At 41.0% G+C, this 18,762-nt stretch overlaps 1 protein-coding gene across 1 annotated transcript in view; it reads right to left on the reverse strand.

Annotated features, from left to right (window-relative positions):
- The window catches only part of Pak3 (p21 (RAC1) activated kinase 3), a 108,997-nt gene extending 93,969 nt beyond the window's left edge, over positions 1–15,028 (reverse strand). Inside the window, exons 1-2 of the mRNA XM_051177968.1 lie at positions 14,946–15,028; positions 13,729–13,839 (exon numbers count right to left, since the gene is read on the reverse strand). The gene's annotated coding sequence lies outside the window, so the exon portion shown is untranslated. The remainder of the gene's footprint in view (positions 1–13,728; positions 13,840–14,945) is intronic.
- Positions 15,029–18,762: the final 3,734 nt, after the last annotated feature.

The raw sequence follows: 18,762 nt of genomic DNA on the forward strand, positions 1-18,762 counted from the left end.
GAATTTGATCTAGGAATCGACATGTTGTCACAAAGATAGTATTCAATACTATATTTTAACAAATGACTACTCTGAGTACATTAGCTTAAGTTTTCCTCTGCCTTGTGTCTTTGTTTCTACTGAGCTGAAGGATCCTGATACTGCAAGAGGAAAAAAAGAGATGTCAAAACTGGGTAGAAAGCAATATTTGTAAGAGCCAAAACTGTGGTTTGAGATCAGCTACAAAAGAAGAGGCCAATAAAGTCTGATAAAAACATTTTAGTACTGAATACATATATATGAGCAGGGCAGACATCTGAGAAAATGTTATTAATAACAATACTTGGAAAAATAAACTACTCTTTTTTGTTACTTTTTAAATCATAGTTATGCTGTCCTGCGTGGCTTTTATTGGGAGGTAGCTTTTTAGTTAGTAGACCTTTTTATGAGCCTGGAAAATATATCTCTAAGTAGAGAAAACAGATCAATTGCAGCTCTATTTCCGGATTATTCTACAATGCTTAGGAAATCATTAAATATTCACAAATCCATTCATTCAGCATTTTTACCATGTCTGTTCTATGCCCAGCTACACAGAGAACACTCAAGAAGTAAAAGAGAAAATGGTTTGGTAAAAGCACTGGATGAGCAAGGAACAGCATTGCCCCTTGAAGTCACTTAAAAGGGCAATCATGACAGTTTAGTTCAAAGATGAAAACAGGTTGGTATTGAAGGAGAAATGTGGAGGCTGAAGAAAGAGCTTTACAGAGGAATTATATTTGAACTGAATTAGGGAGAGCAAATAACCAGATCATAGGAAAGACGTGTTTCAGGCATAAAGAACAGTATGTATTAATGTCCGGAGGAGTTCAGAGAAAGAAGGGGACACATAATGTGGAGAGGAATTAAGAAAGGCCTCATATGCCTTTCTGTTTGGTTTGGCCTCTTTCTGCCTACACAAAGATGTTTCAAGTAGTGGAATAGCATGATTAGCTTGCATTTTAGAACTAATACATAGGTGACAAGGTGACAAGAAGGCAGAAGTTTGATTTCCAGGTAGTAAAAATAGTGAGCCAGGGCATAAGAAACACAGGAAATGCAGAAAATGGAAGAGAAGAGACAAATTCTAGAAAGACACTTACAAACAGTTCTCAAATGCTCAATGATAAGACAAAAACAGTGAGTGACACATTGGAAATCTCAGTAAAAGTGAATCTAGAAATGTCTATGAGAGCAAGACAAATGTTGAAGCATCTCACTCTTGAAAACACAAGCAAGAATAAGTTGAAGCAACTGCGATTCAAGATAGAAGAAAGATATCTTTAGCTACATGTCTTCTTAGCAGAGAAAATATCAAAACAATAGCAATGGAAGCTTAGCTGTGACATGTTGGTTTGGCTTGTGGAATTACATCAAGAGTAGCTGGACATATGGACTCAAGATTTGATCTTGGAGGACATTAATATGAAGAAATGTTTAACTGCCCCGAAAATGCATGGAGTAAGAGAAAAAGGAAGACCTCTGGGGAACAACAATGTTGAGGATCTGGAAGAGGTAGAGGAGTCAGGGATCAGAGGGAAAAGAAGTCAGAGAGGAGATCTGTCCGAGGGCATAGAAATCAAGATGAGAATGCTTGGAGTTGAATGTATTGATCATGATGCAAAGTTACAGACAGGTCAGAAATGTCCCTTGGTCCTGCACCTTTTCTACAAAGTCAACCTAGCTTGCTCTCCTGTTATTTTCACATTAGAAGCAAAATGCCCAAGTGCTACCACACTTAGACATATGTTTAGAATTCTAACAGTCTACAGTTTGTTGCAACTGGAACAACATAAAAGTGCATATTGTATCTCAGGAAGTATTCTTCTTAGTGGTAGATATTACTAATGTAGCTATTAATACTCTGCCCAGTTCTGAAGAATACTATAATGAAGCCACATTGATTGCAGTCTTGGCATTATGCTAGGCATTGTGTAAGGTACACAGTAGGTTCCAGGTAACAGATAACCATGGCTCACATTTAGATATTTTTTTCCATATGAAGGAATAGTTTCTATTCAAATAGTTCCCATTTGGTAACTGTAGCTCCATAACATTTTTCCACATGAAAATGCAAATATTCATTGTGGCCTGAAGCCTGCTCAGCCTACACTGCTGTTAATGATCTATACATTGATTGGTTCCTGTGCAGCTACTTCTTTATATGGGAATGGGGACTACTTCATCAGAGGCATGTGAGGATTCAAAATACTACATGGGGATGTCCTTCAAAATAATCAAAGATATCCTACTAATAAACTGTTTACCATCACTGCTGTATAACTCGCAAGCTATAAATATATTTACCAGTATTTCCCGAGATCTTATCATACCCTAGGCATTCTACAAAATGTCACTCATATGCAAGTTCACAACCTTGTATCTATGAGGCTTTAGAATTATTTCTATCTCAAAAATGAAGAAATTGACATTCAGAAACTTTAAGTCATTTGTCCAAGGCCATAGATCTATTAAACTAAAGATGAAGACTTACAACCTCCTGTCTGTGTGATGCTGAAACCTATGCTCTGGTTTTTATTTTTGTGTTCTCTTTTGCAAGCACTGGAGGATCAACCGGGGGATTCATGAACACTAAGAAAGCACCCTACCACTAAGTTATGTCTCAAGTCTGTATGTTCTTGTTTATACCTCCTTAGCCACGAAAAGTTTCAAATGGTTTGATTATTCTCAGCTAATCACTCACTTTGCTTGGTCATGAATGTCCTTACAGTTTCAAAGTAAGCAAACTGTGCTTCTACTGTGGTATTTGAGACCAAACCTTAGAAAAGAGCAAATCTATTACACAGAAAGGAGATATTCAACGTTCAAGTCAGAAGCAGGAGTGCGCTGACTGCCAGCCGTACCAGCATTAAGGGTTTCTTCTACATTCCCTCATCACTTTCTGTAACAACTAATGAAGGCTCCTTCATTGTGGGCTTGACAGATTTCTAGGAAACATTTATATCACTGTATAATATGCACATGAACAAGAAACACTGATGAAATGGCATGATAAACATGCCCTAGTGGTACAGAAATTAAGGAAACTAAAGGGTAGTCATGCTTGTTCAATTGTCTCCTTGAGTAGGTATAACACTGAAAAGTAGCTTTTGACTAAACTCAAAAAAAAAAAAAAAAAAAAAAAGATTCAACTGTGTCAAGTAAGCCCTGTGAACAGTCTGGCTGCAAAGGCTTTGGCTCCACACCACTGTCTGCTCTCTGGGAGCTTTCTCCCTTTGATGGAGCCTCTCAAAGGCAGTGGAGACATAACAGTAGGACCCACCACATGTACATTTACTACTGGGCAAACATTGAACCATTTCCTTAAAGTATCTCATGCCATCCTCATAAGAAATCCATTTTACAAATAAAAGACACTGAGTCTTAGGAGGGGAGTTAGTACTCAAACTAGGTCACAGAGCTAGAAAGGGCTAAACAAGGGTTCAAATGCTTGTCTTACTTACTTCTAAGTTGGTGCTTCTAATGTCTTTATCATTACACAGAAACAGGTTGTGGAGACTTTGAGCTATAAGCTACCCTGTGAGGTCTGCAGAGACAATCTTCTCACTTAATATTTTTCATTGGATTGGTGTGAATCCAGACTGGTGCATAGTTTTCCTCCTTAAAACTTCAGCTCATCCCATATATATATTGCCTATGTGGAGTTTCAGGTACTAACAAGAAGCTATCAAATACAAAATTGCCAGACTGTTTCTCAAAAGCTGTCTCCAGTGAAGGTGGTGGTTTAATCTTGATTAAGTAAAATGTTTTCATTAAGGTTTGTAGCTCTTTCTCTAACTTAGGCCCAGTGACACAGTACTCTGTTATGCAATCTTTGGGAAAGATGGCACAGCCCAATGTTGTGTAAGATGTCTATGAGAAAGTTTCCTTTGGCAAATGGCCTTGACTTCTTCCTGCAGTTCCCAACCATTTGTGGGACTTTAAGTCCTTTGCAACCTGAAGACCATTAGATGATACAGTAAAAGTACCTCTGATGTCAAGCTTCAGGACTGTTGTCGTTTTATGACTGTACAGTAGACTTTGTCTTTTCCCACACAAAAGAAAAAAAAATTAACTCAAAGGCACAGTATGTGTCTTTCACCAATTTGAATCTCTTTCTGAGCTTGACACCATGGACAGCCAGAAGATCCTCTGATCGGGTATGCATGCCATCAGAATTCTAAGATGAAGAAGATGGAGAGACTAGATCTGTACTGACAACATGCTACTGCTTACCTTCTCCCTTTAGTTCTTTAATAGGGTCACAGAAAGTAGTTCCTCTAGGCCTAGCCTTCTGTCAGTAGGAATTTTCAAAAAGTACTATGATGGAATTAGAGGTATCAAAGGTATTTTCAACCTAATGATGGAGTGAGGGGCCTGAATAATGTTCCTGAATGAAGAAGGCTTTTGTTTGTGCTAAGCTACAGAGACATTATTTCATACTCACTTGTGTTCTGCACCGTATCAAGTGGTGTGGTGATACAGACATTATTTCACACTCACTTGTGCTCCAGAAAAACTCCAGTGGAAGAAGGAATGCACCAGAAAGGTTACTGTGGGGGTGCTCTTGTGGTTTTAAATCTCTAGATCCAACTTCAGGTTGCACTCACTCCACTCCTGGGCTTGTGCTTCTTTTGACTCTCTTGTAGGAAAATCTGCAGTCTGTCTGGAGTGCAAGGAACTGCCATCAGCTTATCTTTGCCTACGCCTACAGAGAAATCTCCTCTGGGGACTTGTTAGGAACAGCTGTTGAAATTTCAGTGGTGTCTACATATGTGTGTGCACACTCACAGTACAAATGTACTTTATCATCCAGCTAGCTCATTAACCTTAACTTTTTCTTTCCTTCCTTCTTTTCTTCCTTCCCTTCCACCCTCCCTCCCTCCCTCCCTTCCTTTCTGTCTTTCTTTCATAAGGCAGAGGTTGAGTTTATTAAAATGTATTTTTTAACATACATTTTAAGCACGGGGTTAATTGAAAGATGGGTACTCGGGGAAAGAATAAGACCTATTCCTTAGTATGGGTACAGGCTTCAAAAGAGAAAATCACCTTTCACTTTATTGAGTGCCAGAGTCTAGGTTAACAGAGTATCAATGTGTGTGGGTAGATTTGAGATGCCTACACGGAGCAGATCTGCCCTTTCCATGTGTATAATCAACACGCAATTTCATGTCATAAACAGCCTTAAGAAAATAGATTCTTCTCTTACCCTCCCCTGGGGAGAGAAATGAGATAAGTTAAGGCATGAACTTCTAGTAAATAATCACACCAAACAGGCCTCACCACTGTTATATGGGATTAGTTAATGTTCTCTTAGGATATACATAATTGACAAATTAAACAAAAAGTTAGCTTGGGAACACATATAAGGCTTTTAGAAAAATATATATGGAATTACATTTGAGTGTTAGTCACTACTAGTATATGTGGACCAATATATGTGGACAGATGTAAGTCAATGGGCTTATCCTGCAGAGGGAGTGTAGGTCAGTGCTGATATGAAGATTTATGTTGTCAACGTACCAATGTAAGAAGCTGAAAGTATGGGGTAGTTTGCAGAAGAGTATGTGACTTCTCAGGCATACGGGTCGATATGAGTAACTGTTCAAAGTTAAGTGCAAATGTGGTACGATAAATACATAAATGCGTGTAAATGTCAGTAACTGTCATGTGTGGTGTTAGCAACCACTTGTGTGAGTATATGTATGCATCTGTGTGAATTGGCTACTGCAATATAAATTATGCCATCGTGGTACATATTAGTGACTATAAACACATTTCATGTCACTGTATGTGTACTGGCATAAATGTTTGTAATAATGTGGGTGAGCATGTATCCATTTGAGACCAGTAGAGTGGGAATCAGTGTGTGCTGGAGTGATAGTGTTTATGGTAAAATGTGGGATGGTCTGAATTATGATGGGTTTGTAAGAGTATATGAATATATATACACACATATATATGTATATATATGTAAGAATGTAAGAGAAGGTTATTATGTATTCATAAGAATAAATGAGGATATATAATTTGGATTATGTGGTTCTGAAAATGAGTGTGAAGATTTGAAAATACAAGAGTGTAAGAATGTGAACATGACTGCGCATTAAGTGTGGTTGTATTTATGAAGTTTGCATGAGTAATGAATGAGAATAGGTACATGCCAATGTGTGTTCATGGGAACATATTTATACATAAGTGATTGTGTAAAAGGAAAGGTGATGACACCAAGCGAAAAGAGCTGTCCGTGTGGATATAATTGCATTTCAGACCATGTGTCTGAAGGTAGAGTATTGAGAAAAGTGAGTACAAGAGTGTCAATGTGTGTCAAAATATCTGCCTCTACAAATAAGTTTGATTCTGTATGGACATGATGAAGGAAGGAGAATGGTTTCAGTGCTGTGCATGTGAATGAAAGTATAACTATCAGCATAATAGAGCAGGAGAGTGTAGTAGTTCGAAAATATACCAGGATAAGCAGGCAAGATATTGTTCATATTGCTATCATCTAAACACATGAATTACACGAGTATGTGTGTACACCTCTGTGTCGCTGAGTTGTGTGTGACTGTGAGGAAACCAATGTGTGGTACATGTCTGTGATTATGAAAATTTTGAGCTGGGCAAAGGGAAAGTTAGGGTATGCCTGGAAAAATAGTGTTTGATTATATAGGCATGTTAGTGAGTAAGGGTGATTATGCCCTCTATAATGTGAATAAATATAAAAGTATGTGGAAATGTTAATAAAGAGTACAAAGGTCGGAGTGGGTGAGAGCATTCGAGTAGGGTATAAAGTATGTGTGTATCATAATGAAAATATGAATATATGAATATATGAGTATGCTGCTTCAGCTGTGTGTAGGTTTATAGTATGATTATATGTGAGAATAATAAGTGAGGGTGAGCCTGGAGGATAAATGGGATTAGGTGAGCACTACATAATGCTGGAGGCTACAAAACTTTTCAGGAAATGCTCCCCACATGGCAGTGCAGTTCTAGTTCTAGACACATTACTGAGCACCTCTCAAACTCCATACTGGCACTGATTTAAAAAAAATAACTAACTTGAACTAATATCATTTGTAGATTCAGAAACAGAAGTATGAACTAGTTGAGAAAATACTTACTTTGCGGTGTTAATTTTGGAGCAAATGGTATCATCTGACTAAAGTGTCTAGCTCAGAGTTGGTACCAGTAGATTACAAATAAAATGTATTATTGTAGCTGTCATAGAAAACCCAAGAGAGATCCCCAGGCACACTTCTTATTTTCCTCAGTTCTAGTTACCTTCTGTCAGTCAAAGTCTATAGAGGATCTCGGACCAGACCATCTCCAGAAAGTTGAATGCATCAGTATCAGCAAGGCTGTAATTTCATACCTCCAATTCAACAGCCGAAACTCTGGTGCTTCCCTTTCACAGGAAGGCATCACACAAACACCTGCTGCAGAGATGCACTTTTGCCATCCTCTAGGCCCTAGGTATTCTCAGAGAGAAAAAGAATTGGGTTGCATATTCTTTGTCTTGTTGAAATTCGTTGGGGGGGGGTTGACTTGGGCAATGGGAGAGATGCCTAAGTAGCTGACAAAGAGTCAGAAGTGAACCAGACAGAGAGACCCAGGGACAAGAAGACATAAATAGGCAGCAAGGCTACAGGGTATATTACAGGGTGCAGATGGAAAAGGCAACAGAGAAAGGTACCCTGACTGCCTGAGAGGCAGACAGAGAAGGGCAGAGGACAAGCAGGAGCAGAGGAAGAGATAGACCCAATGTACAAAGATGATGGGGAACTGTTGATCACCTGTAAAACACAGTAAAGACCTGTAAGACTAACACAGTAAAGACCTGTAAGACTAAAGGCCTGACCTTGATAGTCATCCAGTTTGTCTGATCAGAGAAATACTTCCAAAAACTCTTTGAAAATGATTTATGATGAGAGAAAAGCAACAAATGCTACAGACTCATGTTGGAGAGCTGGGGGAGGGAGTACGCCCTTGCTACCTTGTTAGGTGGGAAGGTAGAGAGAAGGTTCCATAAGATTTTGACTGAGCCTGCCAGTCCCAGAAGCAAGGAAGAGTGGGTTGGGAATACATTTGAATATAAAGACAAAATTAAGATTATGGGACAGTGGAAACCACAGGAACTGATTGGAGGACTTGTGACATGTAGCTGAAATGCCTCTTAGATACCAGGAAAGAAGAAAAAGAAATGACAGCTTGATGGGAAGCATTTTCAGTGTTGCACTGATGCTCTTAGATGGTGCTTGACATTTGCAAAGGACTTGGCAATGGCTGTTATGTTGCTTCTCCTCCCCACCTCAAAATGTAGGTCAAGGCTGTCATTTCAATATTAGAGATGGAGGAACCAAGAGACAAAGGACCGCTACAACAGCCTGAGCACCCCAAAAAATAGAATTATGCCCTGAGGCCTAATTGGTGGGGCCTGAGCTCAGATGAGAAAGCAACATTTATCTGGATTTCAAATACCCCTATCTCCATGCCCTGAAATCCTTTACTCACCTCATCCAGCCACTACTGGAAGGAGCTCAAGACAGGTGAGTGTTGCTCATGAGAGGGGCTAGGTTGGCTTCAGCTCTGACTGGCTCAGTGCTGTGCACACCAGCTGCCACAAGATACAAGGACTCAGGTGGCTGCTCTTTTAGTGGGAGCCTGCTAAGAAAAACATTGTGGGGGAGATGGAACCATTTCTACACCTGCTACTACTCCCTCATCCTCCCCCCATATATGTTACACACACACACACGCTAAAATGGGATATTTCAGAATATCATTTAAGAAGACTAGTAAATCAAATATTAAAACATGTATTTTTTATATAGGATTTTGGAAAGGGCACTGAACTGGGAGTTAGGACATGGGAGTACAGTGCTTGCCATCTCACAACTCTGGATCTAGCCACTTGTTATCAGCTGTAAAATTTCTTTTCCCTTAGTTATTTTGGACAAAGGTTGGGAGGGTTAAATCAAATAAGATGCATGTGAAAAATCTACACAATTTCAGAATTAGGGGTAAAATCGAATATTTATCAGAGATGGCACAGTCCCAGTGTAGAGTAGTCAATAGAGGTAATACCCACTGAGAATATCTGCATTGTCTAGCAAACTACCACTATTGTTCGGTTCTTTCTTCCCTCAATTCCAAGTCTCTACCTTCGTTTCACCTCCTTTGATCACTAAACCTCTTTCTTTAGGTAGGTATCAGGGAAAGAGAGTTTCTCAGGCAAGAACATGCTACGTCTCCTTTTGCCTCACAGCTATGGAGTTTCTAAACCTCGGACCCTTAACTGAACCTTCCAGCCTGTCTTAACCAAAGAAATGTTTTCTACAGCTTTTTGAAAATTTCCCAAGTTGGATCATTCAATTTGTTTTATTTTGATGACAATTTACCTTGTTTGCCTCACAGAGGTTTCTATATCTAGTTGTGATGGAAACAAGATCTCTCTCTTTACCTCTCTTCCCCCTCTTCCCCATCTCATGCTGATGATAGAATCCAGAACCATGGTGTCTTGCATGCTAGGCAGTTGCTCTAACATCCAGCTCTACCTTCTTCCAGAGACAAGGTCCCTTTAACCCCTCCACTTTCTGCATTTTCCCACATTGATTTGAGTCTTCAGGGAAAGGCTGATTTTTCCCCTTTGTACAACTCCAAGCTCTACAACTTCTACTTACTTCTCCCCAACACCTCACCCCTGCAATCACATTGTTCCTACAAGGAAAGCCATAACTACATGCTAATTAAAATACAGTATGACCCAGGCTAGCACCCAGTTACTAGAGTACAACTAAATACAGAGTTCTAACCCAAAGGAGTAGATTGATGGATATTTGCACATAAAGCAAAATTGAAGTCTTGGGAAGCCAAGAAAAAGTCCCATGAGCTCCAATTTCACTTCTTAAACAAAAATGATAATGTCATGTCCTGGGTCTTTGTCTCCCTCTGGTACAGATTCTAGATCACAACTGTCTCCTAGCATCATAGCATCCATGTGTTTTTCCCACAGACATAGCCCTAGTGGCTTTCCAAAGCCCTCCCACGGCATCACTGAGTGATACTGCCTCCTCCCTTTCTGAAGAAGCTCACTTTGCTAGAAGGTGAAATGAGGTAGGGAGGAAAGAGCTGTCAGAACTCCAAAAGGGACAAAATGTGAGGAGGGTCAGATGTAGCCCATTCCTAATGATGACATTCCCTCATTTGGAACATCAAATAGTAACTTCATGGTAGTCTACCTTGAACCCACCAGTTGTGTAGCTTGAACCAGTGCAGAAGCAATTGGTAGGTCACCAGGTGGCAACACCACTTGCCCACTGGGGTATATTTTGAGTATAGCATATTTTGTATATGAGAAAAAGCTGGTTCACGTATATCTGTGCTGTTCCTTGCACTGTTATATCTGTATGTGTTGTGTTATATCTATACTATTTTGTATTTGTCCTGAACCTGCATTGTGTTTTATGTGCAGTGCTGTGTTTATATCACATCATAAATGCTTATCTTGTCAGTATGCTGCTGTACATGCATTTTATTTCTGTAATGTGTTACATGTTATAGCATCTCTACCATACATGTTACATGCATATACATATGCCATGTGTCTAATGTGTAGTGTGCATCGTGCATGTCTATGCCATGTCTTCCACCTGTATTGAGCAGTGAGTGTTGCATAGCTGTATTATACTGTGCATTTACACAGCCCTTGCTTTCTGCCTGTCCTCTTGTTGGAAGCTGGGGAGGTATGGATGCGTATATTTTATGCATACCTAACTTCTCTTTCCTTGCTGCATTTCAGTTTTTTTCCCCTAAAATCTCTGTCTAAGGACTAAAATGATCACCGTGGGATGGAGATCAAAGGAAGTTGTGCAAATTGTGCTCTCTTCTCCAGAAACATTCATGGCAAATGTCTTATGCAGCGTTACATATTTCTGGGGAAATCTCCTAGGCCTTTCTTCAGACCCAAAGAAGATAAAGCACAGGGAGAAGAGAGTGATGTTCCTCAATTTAAACCGGCTCACACTGGAGAAGAATGCTAGGAAGAAAGCTGCATATTCCTGAGTTTCTCCTTCAGTCTTGATAGAATGAGTGCACCTTTGCTTGCCAGGCTTGTAGAAGCTATCTCAGAGTACTGGCATCCAGGCAATGGGAAGCTGAGAAACTTGTCTCAAGTATAGTCACTAGGGGGCGATATTGCGCTGTCAGAAATAATGGTCAGTTTAGGGTGCAGAATTCTAAAGAATTCACAAGGATCTCTCTGATAGAGATAAGGGAAAAGAAGCTGCCCCCTGCCAAACCACCCCCTGTTTTTATTTATCTTTATCTTCACCACAATACCTTTCTGTTTGGGGACTGCATTAGGGGGTTAAAATAGTAGTGAGTCTCAGTGCTCCTCCCTATGATTTGTCTATGAAAACTACTACACAAGAGTTTTTCTGGGGTTTAGTTATAGGTAACCCAAAAAATACAGAATTGGAATTCTTGTCCTCATGTTCCCTATTCACATGAAATAAAAGTGAAGTCATGCGGCTAAAAGACGAAGTGTGTGGCTATCTCTTTTGCATTGGCTTTCCCTAAACTGGAGAGGTTACAAAATGGAAAGTGATATAGATAGGCTATTTTCTTTTGTTTCAGGACTGTACTTTAGTGGCTCTCTGAACTACCAAGTATAAAAAGGGTCCACTTCCTAATGTTCCCATCAGATTAGAGAATACCTAGTCTAACTCCATTGTTTGAAGGTAAAGGAAACAGGCACTGAGGACCACATGCATTCAGCCAATAACACCCGATTTCTGATTTCCAAGGTTCATGCTATCCCACCTTCCACTTCACCCCCCCCAATCTTTTCTCTAAATCCACCCCCTTCTACCACACAGAAAATCTTGTCTCCCCTTCAGCTCTGTGAGCTTCTGGACCAACCACCTCATGATCCAGCCTCTCTGTGAAAATATGTTTGAGATGATTCTTTTCCCCACGAGTAAATTGTTAATTTCTTCGTAGTCTTCAAGGTCCACTTCCCCTCTTTTGCTTCCCAACCCCAGTCCCATCTGTAGCTGTAGCATTTTACCCCCTCGTTTCATCCCCTGAGCACAGCACAGATTGTCCCAACGTGCAGATAATTGACCGAATGTGCAAATCAGACATGGATCTATTGCATTGATTAACATTTCTAATTAAGCTCCCGGTTAGACTGTGTGTATTAGTGACTCAAGTAATCACAAGTAAATGCATGTACCTTCCCACGCTGCCGAGCGCGGTAGGCAGCACCACATTTCTGGGAAGAAATGGGAACACATTGACCTGGAGGTTCATTTAGTTCTCTGGCACTGCTAAATCAGATTGTAAATTTATGGCTGTTAGTTGAAACGAAGCTCTGGCTTCACACCTGAAATGGAGGACTTGGGTCCTCCACATCACTACAGTTACTTTTCCGCCCCCTGCTGGCAAAGCTATTTAGTTCGAATTTGGCCTGGAAGTTTACCCTGGCCCTGCAAAGGGAACTACTGAGCTTCTGACAGGTGTGGGTTGTGCATGTGGGTGGGTGTGGGGGAGGCTCAGCTAAGACTTAAACTGTGCTCCAGAGGGCTAGAATGTCACACTTACTTTCCATGGTAAAGGTTTTCTATTGGCCTTGGTGGACACAAGGTCCCAGCACATCCCCCGCCCCCGGGGGGCCTACTTCACCCATAAAAAGCAGTCAGACTTTAGTCTCAGACTATAGCTCCCTGTTTTATTTCCAGCCTTCATCCCCTGTTCCTTCCCTTTATCCCAAAAGAACTGTTTTTTCAAGACTGCTGCTCATTTAGTGTCTTCTCATCCCTTTGGTTAAAGTTACTGGTTCCTAAAAATGGCTTATGCAGTTGGGAATGCTATTGATTCCCTAAACTGCTAGAAGACCACTGCAATCCTTGATTGAGTCATTGCTGAGTTGACTACCAAAACTTTTCTTTTACTGTGTCACCAGGAAAACTGGGGCTCGAGCTCCTAGCAAGATCCAGATCTTTCTTCACCCTCTACAGTTCTTTACCCACTCCATTCACCCCTGCCTATTCAGTCTAATTTCTTCGGTATTGTCATCCTCTTTGACCTGGTGCTTAGTCTTGACTTCACCATAGCAGAATCTCTACCAGCAATTCCCTTTCATTCTGCAGTCATTTGCCATTTCACTCATCTATCAAACCTACTACCCAGTCTTTTCCAAACCCAGAGCAAACTTGTCTGCTCTGTGCAATACTGCCACCTTTGAACAAGGGGGGGGGAAATCAACCAACAAACCCCCAACCCCCCCACACACACACACAACCTGTAGGAATGATCAACCAGTTGGAATGTCCACCGGGTGTTGTGGCCCATTTCTTCTAGTCTTATTACTATGTTCACCTGTCTGCTGGGAAACTTCAAAAAATGCTTCTTCACATCCTGAGATTTGTCAGGATTCTGGATTACCAGCAGTCAGCTTTAACCCAGCATACATCCCAGACTGTTTTCATGTTGCATGGACACAGAGAAGCATGATGTTTGTATCCAGAAAAAGAGGGCTATTGGGCTCTCTTCCCAGGTCCCAGACTATTAATCATCCATTACCTCCATCGCCAGAGTGAGCCCCTTTACCCGAAGGTGCCCATGATTGGAAGCTGAAGTGCCAAAATCCCACGTCCTGCCCAATTATAATTTTACAAATGGCCCAGTGAAAACCACACTGACCTTTTATACCTGGTTCATCCCAGAAAAGGGCCACTGTGCTGTCACCAACAGGAATGGACCTCCTTCTGTTCCAACACCTCAGACAACCATACAGTTGGCCTGGATTTGAGTCTGCAAAACCATGGGGTGAGGGGGAGCAAAACTAACATGGCTAAGGGCTTCCCTAGTAAAAGCCCCCCCTTTTTTTCAATAGTATTGCAACCGCCCCCATCATGCTTCCCAAAGCCAAGCCAGTCACCCTTCTCTCCTTTACTTCTAGAGCCTATGCAGCCCCCCAAAACTCAAGTCTATACTCTGGAACTGGATTCTGGAAGGTGGGACCAGAAAACAAACAAACAAATAAAACCTAATGGATCCCCTGGTTCCCTCCTTGGGAGAACCTCCCCCCCCCCCCCCCGCGCAACCTTCACCCTGTTCTCAATCACCACCTAAAGAAAGGAAAAGCCTGCAGAGCCTCAATCCAAAATGTTCTGTTCACTCAGAAGTATGGCAGTCATCGTGCCAGGTCACAAACTGAGGACAGTGTCTCCTGGGAGCCAAAGGGGACTGGGAAGGGATGAAGCAGTAAACCCAATGACCCTACTACCCAGACAAAGACAAGGGCCAACAGGGGGACGCCAGGCTTTTCTAAGGACCTTATTGAATCCATTCAGTTCCCACAGAACAAGAAGAAGAAGGGGGGAAAAAGTCCCCCTGTCATTACCATCCCCCATGTGAAAAGGGGAGGGGGGATAAAGAAAAATTTAAAAGAAAGAAAGGCTTCTTTTTTAAGAAAATTGATACTTTTCTGTTTCAGTTGGGTCGTTCTGATGCGGACTTGGCTAGACTGCGGCCACACCCCCTCCCCTTCTCTAGAGGGCTGCTGTCAACACTGTGGCTGGGGGTTGGGGGGAGATGGTAGGAGCCTCACGGTCTCACACAGCTTTTAGGGCGGATTTTGCCCCAGGCGGCCCAAGCCCCAATAAACTAGTCATGGGCTTGGCCAAGGGAAGAAGCCCAGGTCCTTCAGGACCAGCCCGGAAACACCCACTCATCTGCCTAGGCAAACCAAATCAAGTGCTGAACACTGGGTCCCAAGGTTTGGGGAAGGGAGCCACGTAGAAGAGTCAACGCTGGGGAATGGAAGGAGCAGGAGGGGGACACAGCAAGGAACATCTGCCCAGCAGCCTCCCCAACCCCGAGCTAGCCCGGTACAGGACAGAAGTCGCGGGGTTTACCTGCCAAGGGTCCAGCCACCCTGCCAAGACCTTTCCAGTACCTCCAAGCACGCCGACACGGACTGGGGAGCTGCAGCCCAGCGGCTGTAGCCGCAGCCCCGGGCCCAGCCGGCTCCCCCCACGGCTCTTCTCTCGCCCACTGCTCTCACTCCCAGAGGAGAAAAACTGCAGGCCCCAGCGTAAGACCCCAAACTGTTTGTGGCCACAAGCTGCCTGCCTGATACAGAGCCCCTTTGCTCAGCAACCGCTCCCTAGCTCTTCTTTGCTATGACGTCACCTGGGCTCTGCACCGTACCTAGGCCAATCAGATGGTGAGCATAAAAGTAAAATCGCCCTGAGTGGGCTACTGGGGACCAATCTTTTGTTTCCAGGCAGGAAGCGCCCTAGGAGGGGGGAGAAAGTGAAGGGGGGGGAGAAAGGAGAGGGAAAGGAGATGGAAACTTCTACACTGTCGGGATTGTCTAAAGAGGAAGGTGGAGCCATGGAGAAAGAGGCACCAGACAGGAGTGGGGAGGGGACATTTCCTGCATCTTTCTTGCTTGCCACCCTTAAGAACATTGGGCTTTGAGATGTATTTTCAGGCCAGGGGATTCATCTACAGGAGCAGCTTTTCTTGAGGAAATGGTTTGGATTTGGGACACCACCTGTCAGCCTAGCCGGTTACATAGAAAACTAAGAGGAGCAGATGTAGTGGAATTAAGAAAGGTAGTAATTTAGACAGGGAAAACAGTCTTCTGCACATGAAACATACATTTCAAAACAGGCGGCATTATACAAAAGAAATAATTATTTGACTTCCAGCTGAGTGTATTGATTTCACACAGATCCCCTCATTCATCTTTTCTCTAAAACCTTTAAGGATTTCTCCCATCTTTAACAGAAGGTTCACATTTTGACAGGTGTCCTAAGCCATGGAAAATCTACTTTCACAAATCATCACTTCCTACTCCCAAAGCCACCCTTCTTAGAATTTTGGCAGATTATATAAATTATGTCAAATCTCTGCAATGAGACAATAGGCGGCACAATTCATTGAGTGTTTGAACTATAATGATGTGTAATATGCCTCCCAACACAAAAGGAAGCAAAGATAACATTTTAATGGGTAGGCTAAAATAGTGGAGCTACTGGAGATTTTCTCCTCTACTTTTAAACTTTTAAAAAATAAAGATAAATGCCTCCTAAAAAAAAATGAATGGCCAGAATGAATAGTAACTATTTCCAGTGTCCCTATGATTTAATTTTCTCATCACATCATAAGAAACAACACATATTTTTCTCACAATGACAACACAATGTATTTTTACACTAAGACTGGTTGCATGTTTTTTCCAGACCCTCTGAGGAAGGGTCACACAAAAGATAGCTGGATTAACCAGAGATAACTCTTCAGATACCTGGAAAGGTAGGTGTGTGTGTGTGTGTGTGTGTGTGTGTGTGTGTGTATTGATTCGTTTTCACTAATATTAGGTACTGAAACTGAAAATACACTGACCAACTTATGACAAAACAGGGATGAAGATGACAGAGAGTGAGTAAACATAATTCAAACTATTCTTAAGGATGGCATTGCAACATTTTTCTTCAATAAAAATACATATGTATGCATATATGAGTATTATGTGGAGGCTGTAGAAAGTAGTAGAGCAGAAATTTGTATCTAAATCTGAGTACAAAGTCCATGGGTTTTCTAATAAGCTGAAGTGTATTCTTAACAAAAATGAAACATGTCATTAATGGTTCTGAAAATAGACACTGCCTTTATGAGGAAAAACTACACAAGGTAACTGTTGTTTTAGCCTTTAAATAGCCTTTAAAACACACCCTGGTGGTTGCCTTCTAATGCAAAACACACTCCCTTCCCTGTTCTTGATTAATAGGTTGAAATCAGGATGATTCTGCTTACAATTACTTTGCAGATATCTTTTTAATTAACTTTGGGGTTAAAAAACTAACTACATCACATTGATTTTTTTTGTACATAATGGTGCAAGTAATCTAAAAAAATACTAATCTAAATGTCATTTGCTTAATGGTCACATATCTTATTTGTAAATTCCATTTATTTCAGTTATTTTAAACCAAAATACTTTTTTAAAAAAGTATTTTTTTTTTAAAGGAGGCTTAACTGGATTTTCATAGTAATGATTCAACTACAGTTTCCGGGGTATTGATTTCAATTGTAATTAAAAGGTATTTGATTTCACTCTAGTCCCCACATATACCTCACTATAACTTGGGAGCTATTCATATAGTCACTCACTATAACTTGGGAGCTATTCATATAGTCACTCACTATAACCTGGGAGCTATTCATATAGTCACTTCACATGGTTATTTAAATGTTTCTTGTGTGTATTTCTTCTCTCCCCAGTGATTACAGAAACTAAAGGTGTGCACGTGCGTGTGTGTGTGTGTGTGTGTGTGTGTGTGTGTGTGTGTGTTGTGGAGTGGAGGGCAAAATCCTATTAGGTACTTGAAAAATTGAATCACACTAATGTCATTCAAACAAGACTCTATACCCAGCACAGAAGATTTCCCAAGTGTGAAAAGGTGATAACCTGTGTTAGTCTTGGTACCCAAAGATAGTCTTTATTACCAGTGTGATTTCTTCTCCAAGAATGTAGAGTAAGGAAAAGACTATACAAGTTTAATATTTCAACTGTGTGTAATTTTTTCCTCACAAATCTCCACTATCTGCTCCTCCCTTCCTTAGAAGCTCCCTGTTTTAATAATATATCCTTAGTGACCCCTTGGAATGTGTATACTATTTCTGAGATTACAAACCTCCTTTGTATCTCACCATATAATATAATCAACACAATAACCACAACAGTTTAACTTCAGCAAACATTATGATCTGAATTTCACAGGATGGACAGTAAAATCCAAGGGCCTTCAAGTCACTAGTGCATTGCATCATAGAAATGGTCATACAAACGTACTCTGACTTCTAGGTCCTTTATAACACACTGTAAGGCAAATTGATATTTGGGGATGGGGGCATGAAGTGTTTCCTTTATATTCAAATGAAGATGATACATCTAACATTTTTTGGACATTGTGGTACCAAAAGTGATGTGTAATCAGCAAAAATCAATGTCCCTCAAATTTTCAGTTTTGAATTTGTGGTTGTCTATTGGGTCCTAGGAGGTTCATGCTTCACATGACAAGAGAGATATGTGAAATGGGGCTTTTAGCAAGAAAACTAAATTAAAGTTAGTGTCTTCATTCCAGTAAAATCCTAGATAAAAGAACACTGCACAGTCTCATATATCATACCATTGATAGGACTGACAAATGGGCAATATTGACCAAATTTGAAATTTTATATGTCCCTTGACATATCAGTCCTAAATCAGGGAAAATGCTTGTAGATACCTTCATGACAACATACCAAGATATGCTCAAGAATATCCACTGTTTTAATGTAAGAGTGTAAATATCACATAAAAAGAGCCAGAATGTTCCTCAGTAAAGAGTTCAGTGTTCTTTGTTGTTGCCAGGGTCTCATGTAGTTCTGACTGGACTCACTACTTAGCTGAAGATGACCTTCAATCCCAATCCTCTAGGTTCCTGGCTATACATCTTAAATTCTGGGATTACATACCAGTTAAAATTGTAGCTACTCTTGAATTTTGTAAAACACTCATTCAAAGCCTGACTGCAGTGAAAGAAGATGCACAAGTCTAAAGATCACAACTGTATGACTTTGGGGATACATGAGAAGTCGTGAAATTATCACCAACATCATGATACTACATATGGCCACATTTCCTAAAAACCCACCCCCAGACTATAATAAAAGTGTTCAATT

This window comes from Phodopus roborovskii, unplaced genomic scaffold (assembly GCF_943737965.1).
Source record: "Phodopus roborovskii unplaced genomic scaffold, PHOROB, whole genome shotgun sequence".
Taxonomy (NCBI): domain Eukaryota; kingdom Metazoa; phylum Chordata; class Mammalia; order Rodentia; family Cricetidae; genus Phodopus; species Phodopus roborovskii.